Below are 15,591 nucleotides of genomic sequence, written 5' to 3' on the forward strand. Positions count from 1 at the left end.
CAATATGGTTAACTCTTAACTGCCCTCTGGGCAAATTAGGGATGGGCAACAAATGCAGTCTTCCTGTGAATGGATAAAGCAAAAAAAAATGAAAGCATAAAAGATCTATGGTTTTATTCACTAAATATGTAAATATTAAAAAGAATGAAGCAAAATCCAGTTCAGAAGCAAGCTATTAAGTATTTTAAACCTCTTATTTATCTGTTTATTCCTGAATTTTTATAGTAACTTTTTAAAAGTTGTTATTGTCGGTTAGTGTTATTAAGAAAGTAGCTCAATTGTTGAAAGTTTTACGTTCTATTTAACTTTTCTCATTTCACAAATTATGGGCATTGCTCATTGGGTCATCTTTGTTCTGATTAGCCCTAATTGGCCTTGTGAAGGTTGTGATGGACTGCCTGTCTAAACTGCTGCTGTCCATAGTGCTGTTTAGACTGGAATTCCAAGATTTTGACTCAATCATATTAGAAGAATGTCTGCATTAACCACATTTTCAAACAGTACATTCCAGATCTGAGTTGTGGGATAAAGTTTCTGCTTGTATCATATTTGGCACTTTGACAAATTGCTTGAAATATGGACCCTCTCGTACCTGAGTGGCTCTCAAAGCTGTTTTTAAGAGGGTATTTTAGAGTTGACCATGTTGCTGTGGGTTTGGAGTCTATATAGGCAAGGTAAGGATACCAAATTTTCTTCTCTGAATGACATTTGTGAACAGGTTCATTTTTTTTCAACAGTTAATGATGATGCTGAAGCTACCTGAGACTTAATTGAATTTAAGTTCCTCCCTCCTGCTGCCCTGATGTTTAATCAATGTCCTCATCACTTTAGCTTTGGCCTCTTGATTGCTACTTTAATGACATTGCTATCGATTACACCACAGACTCAGTGGCTCACCTTTTTACTACTTAAAACAAAATATGCGGATAGAAAGTTCATAATTAATTACATACAAGGATGTTACACAGAAATTAATATATGTTCAGAAGTGCATATGTTGGTTTTTTTGGAGACGTCGTGTATTTTGCACCTGATCCTTATAATTTGTAATGCAGTGAACAAATTCATTTATGATATGTGTGGAAAAACTGGCCAAAATAAGTTTGCTTGTCGCAGATTACAGATGTAATTTCCAGGAAATTTATGATAAATGTAGGTGAGCTTTTACATTAGTGGTGTTTGAATTTTGAGCATTACTGATTAGACCTTCAGACTGACATAATTCATTTGTAGAATTATGGTCCTAATCTTTTCAAGTTTTTTTTTCTGTCTCTAGTTTTCTTGTGTTAGCAACCATTTCCTTCCAAAAGATATAGACTATGTGGTAGGATTAATCTTGTGCTGCTTTATTCAGATTAGTTAGTCTTTTATTGTGTATAGAGCAAGATGTGTTTTCAGATGAATCATGAGCAAAAAGCTAAATTCTTCCTTGGCTGCTTTAAAATGTAAACCTATGTGAGAGATTGGAGTGGAGAATTTAACTGAAAAATGTGATTGAACTCTGCCAACTTTTTATTCTGCTGAAAATGTGAATTAAATTAGTCATGCTAATATTATGCACATAATAATGGTTAATAGAAAATTAGATAATTAGCAAACACTAGAAAATTGTACTTTCAAAGATCAGTAAATTTGACAGTAAAATGCCCTTTAATCTGGGCGAATGACTTTACTCAGTTCTTCAGCATTAAATGAAACGCGTAAGTAAATTTCTACTCTGATTGAAACGAAAGCAAGTTAATCTGTCGATATGAAGCAACTGTCTTATGGATAATTTGGAAAAAATTACAAAATACATCTCCAATTTTTTTTATGTTCATGTGTTGCAATTACTGCCACAATGAACATAACTTTTTACAGTTTTTATCAAGATTTGATTGCCTGTTTCAATGCACTATCCATCTAGTCTGTTATACTTATCTATTCAAGTACAACACACACTATATGCATTGTTTTGGTAAAACAGTTGGTAGTTAGATTTTGAGTGTTCAGATTTTAGTGAATTGAAAGCAAATGTAGTAGACAAAGGTTCTGTCTACCAACAACTAGCCAATCTTTGTCATGTGTTGTAATTGTGTCGTGGAAGAAAGTAATCAGTGAAATGGTTTTCAGTATATCTGAGGTGTGTTGCTTCTCATTACAGATGACCAGGACTGTAAGAGCAGTACCAGTTACTACTAAATTTCCTCCTTAATGCCTACTTATCTGAAACTGAAAACATGATCTATATTGCTAGAGGCCAAATAATGACGCTATTTCCCAGTGTGAGAGTTGATAGACTTATAAGTTAATTAGTATTGGTCCTTTATATGATGACGTTCTTGATGGGGTTGGTTTATCAGTATAGAGTCCCATAGAAATTTAATTTCAAGTCAACTTGCCCTTATGGAAAACATTGGTTGCCTTGCTTGTGTGTAGGGTGTATCCACATAAGTATGACACTAAACAATTATATTAATCAATGTAACTCACGTATATTTTAATATGGCAAATAATCATTTTCAGAACCTACTAATCCATCGAATTATGGAGCATGAATAGGCAATTACGCACCTCTTGCATGCTCCGCCATTTAACAAATTGAAGGTGACCTGAATTCCACATTCCTACCTGCTTCCAATAACCTTTTGGCTTGCTTTATCAAAACAATGATTCAAAGTTCTGGAACTCTCTTCCAAACAGCATTTTGTATGTGTGTGTACACTTACACAAAATGGACTGTAGTGGTTCACGAAGACAGCTCACCACTATCTTCTCGAGGGCAACTTTAGGTGGGCTATGGAACTTAGCATATGCAGCGATGCCAGCATTACCTGTTTCTTAAATTAATCTACTTTTGCCTTAAAAATATTGAGTGATGCTTCTATATTCAGTAATACAGGTCAGGCACTTGCATTGTAGAATATGCTGACCCATAGGTGCATGGTCAACTGAAATCAAGTGCAGTCAACAGTGTGAACATTGTAAATGGAAGTTGAAATGAGCTGTGCTAAGAGGTTCAAGATGTAGGTGGACTGGAGGTTGTGTTCAGGCTTAGAATGCTGTCTGATGCACAATTGAGTTTATTTATTTACTTGTGCAACTTGGGTATCACTGGCTGGGTAAAGGTGGTGGTGAGCTATTGCCTTGAAGTACTGCAGTCTCCATGTGCTGTCAGTAGACCCACAATGGTGCCAAGGAGGGAATTGCAGAATTTTGACCCAGAAACCCATTTGATCTATGCACTTGCCATTATACCAATGAATTTCAAAGATTTCCCTCTGTAACAATTAGCACTGCAGTACATTACTGAAATGTAAGAAATGGAAAGATACAACTTTCCTACTCTGTGTTGTGCCTCAAATTACAGTAGATGTGCTTGGCACTGACGTCAGCAGCCCATGCACCACTTTAAAATAAACAGTAGGTCTATTTACATCCAGCAGCACCAACTATTCAGTTCAGGTCTGCTGAAACTGTTGACACTCTTTTTAAATTTGAGAGAACAATAAAGAACTGAGAGAAACCAACAATTATTGGAAAGACTCAGCACGTCCAGCAGCATCTGTGCAGAACTTGCATTTATAATGGATTGGTACCTTCTTAAAATGATGACTCGCCATGTTAAAATCCCCATGAATTAAACTAATTCTATGTATAATTTGATGTTTCGTGTAATACTTGTGTGGATACATCCTTGCTGCATTTTTTTTTGTAACATGCAGTTGCAGTTCTGAGGAGGAGTCACTGGACTCAAAATGTAAACTCACCTTTCTTTCCACAAATGCTGCTGGAAATGTTGAGTTTCCCCAGCAATTTTTGTTTTTGTTTCAGGTTTACAGATTCTGCAGTTCTTCCTTTTAGATTTAAAGGGTTGAGAGGATTGTAAAAGTAGCGTGAAATTAGGAATAGGTGATGCCCAGAAAATAATTTGAGGGAAAAGCCGGTTTGTTGGGAGAAATTTCTGCAGAAGAGAGTGGAAGAGATTCAAATGAAAAATGTAAAGGCCAGAGTATTTCTTTTGAAAAAGAATTTGGGCATGAGGCATAATGGAGAACAAATGGGGTGTTAGAACTCTCACTGATTTTTAAATATTTTATTTTTATACTGTTATCATAATGAGTTATAAGCTGGAAATGATTTGTGGACTTTGGGACAGCTTGTTGTGTATGGACCAAACAAGGTTATTTTGTGAGGTGTGGGGGTTCTGAAAATATGTTTCAAGTATAAACGCACAGATATTAATCAGTTTACCATGTTTAATTTTCTCTCTGCTAAAGTTATTGCATACTTAACAAATAGTTAAGTCTTTTAAGATACAAAACCAGTGTCTAGAAACTTATTATTTTCAGTCTGGTTAAAAATCATTGCAGTGACTATTTGGGAGATCTTCAATGGTTTCATTTTTCTGTGTTGCAAATTGGATTGGATTGGATTAGATTAGATTAGATTACTTACAGCGTGGAAACAGGCCCTTCGGCCCAACAAGTCCACACCGACCCGCCTAAGCGCAACCCACCCATTCCCCTACATTTACCCCTTTAGCGAACACTACGGGCAATTTTAGCATGGCCAATTCACCTGACCTTCACATCTTTGGACTGTGGGAGGAAACCGGAGCACGGGTAGAAAGACTGAATTAGTTCAGCTCTCTGACTCAGTGCTGTAATGCAGAAATTTCACAAAAGACTGCTTTTTAGTATTTTTTTTTGCATTGTGTTTTTTAATTTGTCATTTTTGGCTGTCCCTTGAATCAAGGAAGTCCCCTTTGGATTGCAAGTTTGTGCAAAAAAGAGGTGGGGAGAGAGGAAAGGGTAGGAGAGAGGAAGGCGGAGTGAAAGAAGGGAGGAGGGGGAAAGGAGTGGTTGAACGGGGGGAGGTGGGGGTGAGGGTGGTGAGAGAAGGGAAAGTGTGCATGTTAAAGGGTCAATAATAGGGGAATGTAATTTTAAGGTGAAAGACCGGAAGTTTAGAGGGGATTTTAAGGAAATGAAAAATTCAGAGACGGTAGTGAGACTTTGGCATGCGCTGCTTGAAAGGGAGTTGATGCAGGGAACTTCAAACCTTTAAGTAGTACTTGGATGAATACTTGAAATGTCATAATATTTCAGGTTATGGGCCAAGTACTGGAAATGGCACTAGTGCAGATTTAGACTAGTTTTTGTTGGGTGCAGATTTGATGGAATGAAGGACCTCTGACCACAACAGGGTTTCTCGTGACCTCTCCTTCCACCCACCAGCTTCCGTATTCAATAGACCATTTCCACCCCCAAGTACACCTTGCCTTCCTCTTTCAGCATTCCAGAGGGACCACTCCATGGATGATATCGTTGTCGTTCCTCAGTCACCTCCAATATCCTGCAGCTTTGCTATGGCATCTTTCCATGTAAACCCAGAAGATGTAAAATCTGCCCTGTTACCTCTATCCTCACTGTCCAGATCCCAAGCACATCTTCAAAGTGAGCCAGCAACTTGTGTGCTACCTTCAGTCTAGTCGACTGTACTCACTACTTACATGTGGTTTCCTCTGCATTGAACCCTGATTGGTGAGACAGAGCTCTAATTGTGTGTCTGCTTTGTGAAACACCTCGACACCTGCAAGTGTGACCCCAAGATTCTGGTGACCTGTCATTTTAATTCTTAACCTTGCCTTTGTGCTGACATTTCTCTGCTCCCATGTTGCACTGTTTCAGTGAAGCTGAAAGTAAGCTTGAGGAGTGGTGTCACCTCTTTTAAGGCATTTAATAGTCCTTGATGATTTCACCAGTTTCAGAGCTCAGATCTCAATGTCTGATTGTGAATTTTCTTTGCATGTGTTGATTTTTACACACTTTAGTTTTTCTTTTGCTCACTAGCAGCAGACCACCTCCAGGCATATCTTTACTTGTTGTTTTCCTTTTTGTCATCACCATTCTGTATGGCTCTGCAAGAGTAAGTCTTTTGGCATTCAATCTTTCCTATCTTACACCCTGTCACAGACCTTCCTTGTGTCCTTGTCACATCCATCCCTCCTTCAGTTGTGACGCAAGGTGACGGGTCTGAAACATTAGCTCTGTTTCTCACCACAAATTCTCTATAGCCTGAGATTTCCGGATTTTTCTTTTTTAATTTCAGGTTTCCAGCATCATATCTTGATTGTACCACTAGCAGGTTTATTATTCCTCACTACTGCTCCTAAAGTTTGGATGTCGTTTTCCAGACTTTCCATTGGCTAGGAACCTGGAAATTGTTTTCCAGCCAATAAGTGCTTGGTTGCTTACATCTCCTAAATTAATAGTGAAAGCAGCGGGCAGAAGAAAGTCACATGGGGAAGGGTTCAACGAGAGAATTACCATGTGAGTAGAAAAAAAATAACATGAAAACAACAGTCCTTTAATGAGTTGAAGGAGCAAGAAATGAATGTGGGGTAATAGAACAAATGAACAGAGGTAAATTGGATTGATTTATTAAAAATAATAAATCAATGTTTACATTGAATAGCTTAAAGTGAAAAGAGATTATTCCTGATTATCATACTGATGGAAGTAATCTGATAATGTTTTCCACTGTAAAGAAGTGTCTCCGCACTCATGAACAATTCTCTTTAGCATAAAGAGCCTAGCAAATAGCTTAAAAGTACTTTTCTTCACAACTGTTGTAAATCTGTAGTCTCTTTGAAGTGACAGACATGAATTTAAAATGTTACTCATAAATGTTTCATTCTACCCTCCTTCAGTTTGGATTTAGGGTAGGTTGACATTTTCTTTTGTTTGAACATTTTTGTAATGTAACAAAATGTAACAAAATGTATCTAAAATGTAATTGTTTAAAGTCCAATGTTTGTTTGAGTCACTGGGAAGTAGAAGCAATTTACAGCTGTAGGTGACTGCATGCGCTTTCACACTTCTCCAAGAGAACTTTCTTAATCCTATACTTTTTATTTTCACCAGTATGATTTAAGGTGAAATAATTTCTATCTTGAGTTTTAAAAACATCATGTTATTGTAACAGAAGCAAAGGTAGCCCTCAAGCCTATTTAGTTCTTGTTACATTAGCTTTTAATTAAGAAAAACAACTAGTTAGAGGCAGTATTTTCTCTCCATTAATGTAAGTGTGTAATGAAGATTTATTTTGGAAGTGACCTTCACTGTATTAGCAGGAACAGTAATCAGCAGAATTAATAGAATAATCAAATTATACACAGAACCATTAATCATCGTGAATAGTGCTGTCAGAGTTCAGCTATTAATGGGTCTTATTGTTTAGCAGCTGCATTAAAAATTGCTTCCACTGATTTGTGTCTTGATAGGAACTGAAATGGCATTTAAAGACTATATGAAGCACTGTGATACAAGGTCTGAAGTTTCTGCAGTTGTTAATTTAGTCATTATGTGACTTGATACTGCAAGGCTAAAGGTGAGAGCAAGTACAGTTTTAGCATCCTCTTTTAGCAAATGAACACATCACTGATACTGGTGGCAGTAGTTAGATGTTTCAAGTTGTGATACTACTTTTGAGGGTTAATAGCATAAAAAGGTTCCTCAAGTCCACAGGCCACAATTATCTGGATAGTTTTCTGTACATGATTAAGACTGGGATGGCAGTTGTCTTTGATTTACTAATAGAAAGGGTAATAGAGATGGCCTTTATTTATTCATTAATGGCAGTGCATGTAGCTCCTTTTAAACCATTTCAGGGGCAGGTGAAAACCGGAGAACCAATATGTGGTCATTATTTGAACTGATGAAAATATGCTTACTCATCCAAGTGACCTAATGGTTTGATTTCTGAATCCAATAATCTGTAAGTTAGTTTTTACTCATCCTCCTTGTATATAACTGTTTACAAGATGACATGGCATTATTTCTATTGGGCAAAGATCCAGATTTTTCTTTCAACACAAAAGCGAAACATTGCAGACCCTACAAATCTGAACCAAAAAAAAGATGGTGATATATTTGGATCTGGCAGCAACTAAGGAGAGTGAAATAGAAGTAACACCTCAGGTTGATGCTCTTTCATTAGAGAATTGGATAAATCCTAAATTTAAAATGTTGAATGACTACAGGGGAAGAACAAGGAAGTCTGACAATTTGGACAGCTCCGCCAAAGAGCTGGTGCAAGCATAATGCACAGAATGGCCTCTTTCTCTGCCTAATTCTGTCAGAATTCAGGTAGATGAGGGACAGGCATTGATAAAGCAGTCAAGCTGATTGGGCCAAGGACATTGCCCTGAGAAACTCCTACAGCCATGTTCAGAGATGATTGATCTCCTTTAAACCCTCCTTCATGCTAAGTCTGACTTACAGGTGGAGAGTTTTCCCAATACTTTTTAATAAGGCTCCTTGATGCTGCGTGATCAAAAGCTGCCTTGATTTTTAAAGGAAATCCTCTCTCATCTCCTCTGCACTTTGACTCTTTTATCCATGTTTGAACCAAGTCTGCAATGATATTTTGGGCTGAAGTTGTCAAGGTGGCACACAGCCTCATGTTAGTGAGCACATTACTAGTGAATGTGTAACCTGATAAGCGTGCCAATGAGGCCTTCATTTACTTAGTGGTTCATGGATTGATAACTGGCTAAATGGGATTTTTCCTGCTTTTTTGTGGATCTGACACATCTTTTCAATTTTTTTTCATTTTGTGTTTTAGCAGTGTGAGAGCACAAGAGTTGTGCTTTAGAATTAGCCATAAGACATTAGCACAACAGCCAGTGTTAAAGCGCTTGCTAAGCCTAGCACATGCAACCATTTCTTGATCTTGTATGTGGTTAAATAAATTGGCTGGTCTGGTTTTTGTGATGCAGTGGTTGAGATGGGCTAGCTACTTGGCACTTCTGGCTGAAAATAGTAGGCCCTGTATGCAATCTGTTTTATATCTGTGACCTGTCAAGGAATTAGTATCATGAGCAATCTATACCTGCATATTCTACCCCATTTGCAGCCTGGCACAATTTTGTAAATTCACCTTTCATAAGGAGGTGGAACTAGTTGATAGTTGATGTGTTAGATGGGTATTAAAATAATGATATATTCTCCAAATGGATGTAATAAATTATGCAGCCATTTAGGAGAAAAGGCCTTCTAAAGTGTGTATGTCCTTTTTCAGCACCAACATAGACCATTAGAGCTGCTAAAAATAGAAGAATTTTACTGTTTGTAACTTAAAATCAGCACCCATAGTGTAATGATTTCATTGACAGAATTAAGTGTCGGTCTGTAATTCAGATAAACGGTCACTGGGTCCGCAGTGTTAATTCTGTTTTCTCCCCACAGATGCTGCCAGAAGTGTTGAATTTTTCCAGCAGTTTCTGTTTTTGTTTCTGATTACCAGCAGTTCTTTGAGTTTTTTTGTTAATGATCTATTAACAGGATTTTCTCTCTTGCCATAAATTCCCTGCTCTATCCTAATTTTCAGACTGTCTACCCCCTGAAATTGTCCTCTAGCTACAGGGATGAACAGGTCACCTATGTTCACACACAACAACTGATTGATTATACTTCTGAATTCTGGGTAAGCAAAGTGTATTTTCAGAACAAATATGCCATTTTATCCTTCGAGCCTGTTCTACCATTAATTTAACGTTAAGGATTATTTATGGCCTAACTCCATGTAACCAGCCTGCCCCATATCCTTAATTCTTTTGAATAACAAGATTGATCAATCTTGGATCTAAAGTTTATAATTGATCTGGCGCTTTAGTTGACTGTGCAAGAGCATTTCCTACTTTGACCACTCACTGGGTCCATGCCATGTTTCATAACCTACCTCCTAATTCCTGGACTATACCCCTTCCAGTCCTGTTCTAGTCTCGGTCTATATCTTCCACATTGTCTTAATGTCTTACACTCTGATCAAATCATCCCCTAATTTTGTAGATTTTAGGCAGTACAACTCTGGTTTCGATCATTGCTCCTTATAAACTTAACACTTGGAGTACAGGTATCAATTATTTTGGCAAGTTTACACAGCAATTATTTCAATGCCAAGCTATCTTTCTGAACATGTGATAGCTAGACCTGCTGGTCTGCATGTGTGGTCTGACTGTGTTTTCTCATTGTACATAAATGTCTGTAGAAACTTAGTTATTGTCAATAAAAGTTTGAATTACAGATGAGTCTTCGGAAATTAGGGCAAGTCAAACTATTGTGTTTAAACAAAATCAATATGCTTCCATTTCCTGGAAGTGCTTATTGAAGTTTAAAACTGTTTCTGCACTAGGGAATCTAAGGGCATAAATTACTTTGTTTCAGAAAAAAAAATTATTTAACGCCAGTTTTGTATTGAATTGAATAATTAAAGCTTTCTTAAACTCACATTATCACATAAAATGATGGAAGGTATACTGTGACCAGTGATTCTTCCTGCCCACGTTTCCTATGATATATTGTGTATTTCTCTAACTCCTATTCATGCAATTGGTTTTCCATGCTGTTACTCACATGTTGCGGGGCAGAATGGGATGCATTGATCATCACCTCACAGAGTACGTAAGCACAACCAGGGGATGCAGTGCTCATCTAAACTTAACTGTTTCTTTTGAAGTTTGATCTCATGATTGGAGGCAGAAATAAAATTTCAAATTACTTGATAGAAGTCCTATCAGAGAGGAAGTATTAGTTGGACCAATCTGTGGCACAACTATAACAATGATATTAAAGGCTGCTGGCTCTGGAAATGGGGCAATGCTCCAGCCAGGTGCTGGGTGAAACCCACATTTAGGGGAAAAATTGCTTTAGGAAGTTTTAAAGGCTTACCTAACAACAGGATCGTGGCTGTTCCAGATGCTGCTCATGTTCAATTACCTGTCCTTTCCTCATAGCCCTTGATTCTCTTGATCAAGAATCTGTCTAACTATATGCATTTTTCTGTGCTGTGCAAAAATTGCCAAAAGCCAGGCTGAAACCATTCGATTGTTTTTGTCATTTATTGAACAGCTGTATCTTTTGGGGATGTGGGTCGAACAGTTTTTTTTTTGGATCTTGGTACCGATCAGCAGTTTAAAGGGCTTTACTGTAAAACAAGATGTTTTCCAGCATTTCAGAAGCAAGTATGAAACAAAACCTCCAATTACATGCACCCAGTTGATTAAAGGTAAAATATGATAGCAACATTGATATTTTAAACACTGTGTATTTGATTTCATTCTATCCTGTTTTAATGCTAACGTCATTTTCTATTAACAAAATAACAAGATACGATTATATCTTCTTTCACTTGTGATTTGTATCAGCCATTAGAGAAAAGTTAACTGTCTGAATAATAAATTAAACTGTGGGCAACTGCTTAATGTGGCATTGACTTTGCTGAAAGCTGTCCCAAATCAGAAATAGTTGGTTTTTCAAAGCTTCAACCCACTCCATGCATACATGTTGCCTGCATGTTGTCCGTCTCTTACTATTCCATTCCCTAGGTGAAGGTAGAGATGAATCTCCAAATGTCTTTTAAACTATCATGAATTCAGCCTATTCAATCTGAGTCTAAAGTACGTTTAGAATGGTGACTGAAGGGCCAGTTTTTTCTTTGAGGACAGGAAATTGAAGTGGACATGAAGAACCTATTTCACTTTAGCAGTGGGGTCAACAATCAGGTGGTATAGGTGTCGAGTTAGTGCCTAATCAATTTAAAGGGATGTTGCGAGGGTTTTTTATGCAAGTGGTGGTGGGCACCAGAAGATCATAAATGCAAATTACTGCGGGTGCTGGAATCTGAAACCAAAAGAGAGAATGCTGGAAAATCTCAGCAGGTCTGGCATCATCTGTAAGGAGAGAAAAGAGCTGATGTTTCGAGTCTAACTGACCCTTTGTCAAAGCTAGTTAGACTTGAAATGTCAGCTCTTTTCTCTCCTTACAGATGCTGTCCGACCTGCTGAGATTTTCCAGTATTTTCTCTTTTGGTACTAGAAGATCATTACCTGAAAATGTGGGAGAAATAGTCAATCTCAGTGTGTTTTTTTTAAACAAAACTTTGTGTGTTTGAAGTAGCACAGCCCCCACTGGGTTCCAGGTCAAGAGTTGGAAACTGGGAGTGGGACTCTACTGAGACTGTGGGCACAGTGGACTGAATTATCTCCTGGGTCATGACGTTTGTGCTATAATTTCATTTTACATGGTTAGCATGACCGTTCCATTTCCTACACGCTCACCCCTTCTACTTACTCCCAAAATTGTAAAACATTTCCCCTTGTTTTCCACCTTCTGTCCTAACAGTTGCCACATTCAATAGATCATTCTCTACCTCAGTCGTGATACCCCTCCCTTTCAGCATTCCAAAGTGGCCATTCCCACCTAAACACCCTGAAATTTCCTGCTCCCCACCAGATGTACTTAAGGTTCAGAGTGAAAAGGATTCCACATTGTCGTCCACCGCTTCCGGTTGCGGGCATTTTAATTCTTCACCCACTCTCTCTCCTTGTGCTCTGCTTTCTTTACTGCTTAATGGAAGCTTGAAGAATAGCTGCTTAGTTTTGGCACTTGTGTTGTGGGCTCTACATTAAGTTTAATAATTTAAAATCCTAATCTCTGGCCCCAGTTTATCATTGAACGGCTTCTGGCACTTCATCTGAACATGGAACGTTACAGCGCAGTACAGGCCCTTTGGCCCTCGCTGTTGCGCTGACCTGCGAAATTAATCTGATGCCCAACTAACCTACACCCTTCCATTATTATCCATGTGTATGTCCAGTGCCTGTTTAAATGCCATTAACGTTGGCGAATCTACTACCGTTACAGGCAGGCCATTCCACACCCCTACTACTCTTAAAGAAACTCCCCCTGATATTTGTCCTAAATCTATGTCCCTTGTGTTTGCCTTCACGATCGGAGGAAAATGGCTCTCGCTGTCCACTCTGTCTCACCCTCTGATTATATTATATATCGCGATTAAGTCACCTCTCAACCACCTTCTTTCCAACGAAAACAGCCTCAGTTCCCTCAGCCTTTCCTCCTAAGACTTTCCTTCCGTACCAGGCAACATTCTTGAAAGTCTCCTCTGAACCCTTTCCAAAGCTTCCACATCCTTCCTAAAATGTAGTGATCAGAACTGCATGCAATACTCCAGGTGTGGTCTTACCAGTGTCTTCTACAGCCACCTTGTGGCTCTGAAACTCATTTCCCCCTACCAATAAACGCCAACACAACATATGTCGTCTTAACAGCCCGAGCAACTTGGTGGCAACTTTTCAGGGCTTTATGCACCTGGACATAGAGATCTTTTTGTTCATCTACACTGCTGAGAATTTTACCATTAGCCCAGTACTCTGCATTCCTGTTACTACTTCCAAAGTGAACTACCTCACCCTTTTCTGCATTAAACTCCATTTGCCACTCAGCCCAGCTGTGTATCTTATCTATGTGCCTCTGTGTAACCCACAACACCCTTTGACACTATCCACAAGTCTGCCTACCCTAGTGTCATCTGCACATCTGGACATCTTTCTACGTCCACCTCCAGATTATTTGTAAAAATGACAAATAACAGTGGCCCCAAAACAAATCCTTGCGTCACGCCACTGGTAACTGAGCTCCAGGATGAACATTTCCCATCAACCACCACTCTGTCTTCATACACTTAGCCAATTTCTGATCCAAGCTGCTAAATCACCTGCAATCCCGAAACTTCTTTTTTTGTGCAAGAGCCTACCATGTGGAACCTTAGCAAACGCCTTACTGAAGTCCATAGACACCACATCAACCACCACATCACCACTTCATCCACCTGTTTTGTCACCTTGTAGAGCTCTGTAAAGTTAGTGAGGCATGACCTACCTTTCACAAAAGTGTTGACTATCCCTAATCAGATTATTCCTTTCAAGATGATGATAAATCCTCGCTTATAACCTTTTCCAACATCTTGCCCACAACCGAAGTAAGGCTCACTAGCCTATAATTACCAGGGTTGCCCCAACTCCCCTTTTTAAACAAAGGAACATTTGCTATCCTCCAGTCTTCTGGCAGTACTCCTGTCAGCAATGGTGACATAAAGATTGAAGCTAATCTGCTATTGTTTACAGCTTTAAGGTTTTCACAAAGATCTGTAGTTCGGGTTGTGGATGAGGTAGTTGGTTAGCTCGCCAAGCTGCTGGGTTATTGTGCAGATGTTTCGTTACCGTGCTGGATAACATCATCAGTGCGAGTTCAGTGTACGGAGATGAGGGAGAGTGAGTCATGTCATTTAGTTGCCAGTTGGTTTTTGTGAAGTCGGTTGGCTGGTTTTCTTCCTGCTTGTCAAATGTAGTGCTTGTTGCAAGGGATTTTGAATACCATGTTGGTCCTGCATGTTGTGGGTATGGGGTCCTGTGTCCTGGCATATCACTGTACACCCAGATCAAGAGGGCCATTAATTCCACTTTGACAAAGTAACCATTCTAGGACAAGCTAACCAGAGACTTGCCAGAGTGTTCTTGGAAGCCTGGTTTTCACCCAAAAAGTCCATCAACAAATACACAGACCCAGTGTCCAAACCAGTGCAGAGAAGACCCGGAAGTGACACTCACCCCAACGGACTGGACCACCTGAAAACCAAGCAGGACAGAACAACAGTGCTTCACAGAAGTCACACTGATATTACCCAGCATAGTAAAGAAAAGTCCGTACGATAACCCAGCAGCTCGGCAAGCTAACCAACTACCTTATTTACAGCTGGTGTTGACCCATTATTTTTCTTTGTCTAATTGTTCTGCCTAAATCATACTTTTTTTGCTGATCAACCCTTCCAAAATCCTGTTTTTCCTTCCACCTCCCCCACCACTGGCCCCTTTCCCACCTTTGAACGTGCATAAAAGCTGTCATGCCTTTAATGTTTTCTGGTTCTGATGAAAGGTCATCAACCTGTAAGGTGAACTCTCTCCACAGATAATTCAGTATGAATACTTAAAAGCTTTTTCTGTTTTTATTTAGATTACTACTAGCATTTATTTTGCTTTTGACTTATTACTTGTGATATCAGTTGACATTCTGGTCTTTGTGTATTTTCCATAATAAGTTGCATCAGTCCTGCTGTGATTTGACTATTAGTATTCAAATCCTGAGTGCTGAATTAGGAACAACATTCATCACCTACACTAAATATTATCAAAACTCGCAATTGTGGTTACCATGTGCAAAAGCTATTCACTATTTTAATAATCGTCTAGTGTTTCATTTTCCATATTAATATAAAGTGCCCGTCTTCTAGTGAAGATGATATAAATGAAAGCAAATGGCTTAATAAGCTTTTTATAAACTCGATCAATTTCACACTTGTTGATGAAAGGCTTAAGACAGATTGTTGCTTTATGTAACAAGTTTTTGCTGAAAGGATTACAGAAAATCACAATCACGTGTTGAGTTGCATCCATCAACCCAGTCAATCACTACCTGCTGTGACTGACATCCTCCATTTTCTAAACAGTAGTAGAGTCACGGCAAGACTCACTTTTTTTTTGAGCTTTCTGTACAATTTGCATCAATAGATTTGTCGTTGCATGTCGTCACAATGAGGTTTTGTGATTAAGGTCAGCATTGAAAGACCCTTTAACTTTCAGCAGGTTTGGATGTTGCTAAACAAAAATTACATCTATTGCTCCCCTGTAACTGTCCTTCAGAAGTTGGTGATGAGTCATAACTATTAGTCTTTGTGGTGAAATAATCCCAC

At 38.7% G+C, this 15,591-nt stretch overlaps 1 protein-coding gene across 3 annotated transcripts in view; it reads left to right on the forward strand.

Moving 5' to 3' along the window:
• Window positions 1-15,591, forward strand: part of chm (CHM Rab escort protein) — a 98,080-nt gene that overhangs the window by 40,638 nt on the left and 41,851 nt on the right. The gene's annotated exons all lie outside the window — the stretch shown is intronic.

Source organism: Chiloscyllium punctatum, chromosome 25, assembly GCF_047496795.1.
Source record: "Chiloscyllium punctatum isolate Juve2018m chromosome 25, sChiPun1.3, whole genome shotgun sequence".
NCBI classification, from domain to species: Eukaryota; Metazoa; Chordata; class Chondrichthyes; order Orectolobiformes; family Hemiscylliidae; genus Chiloscyllium; species Chiloscyllium punctatum.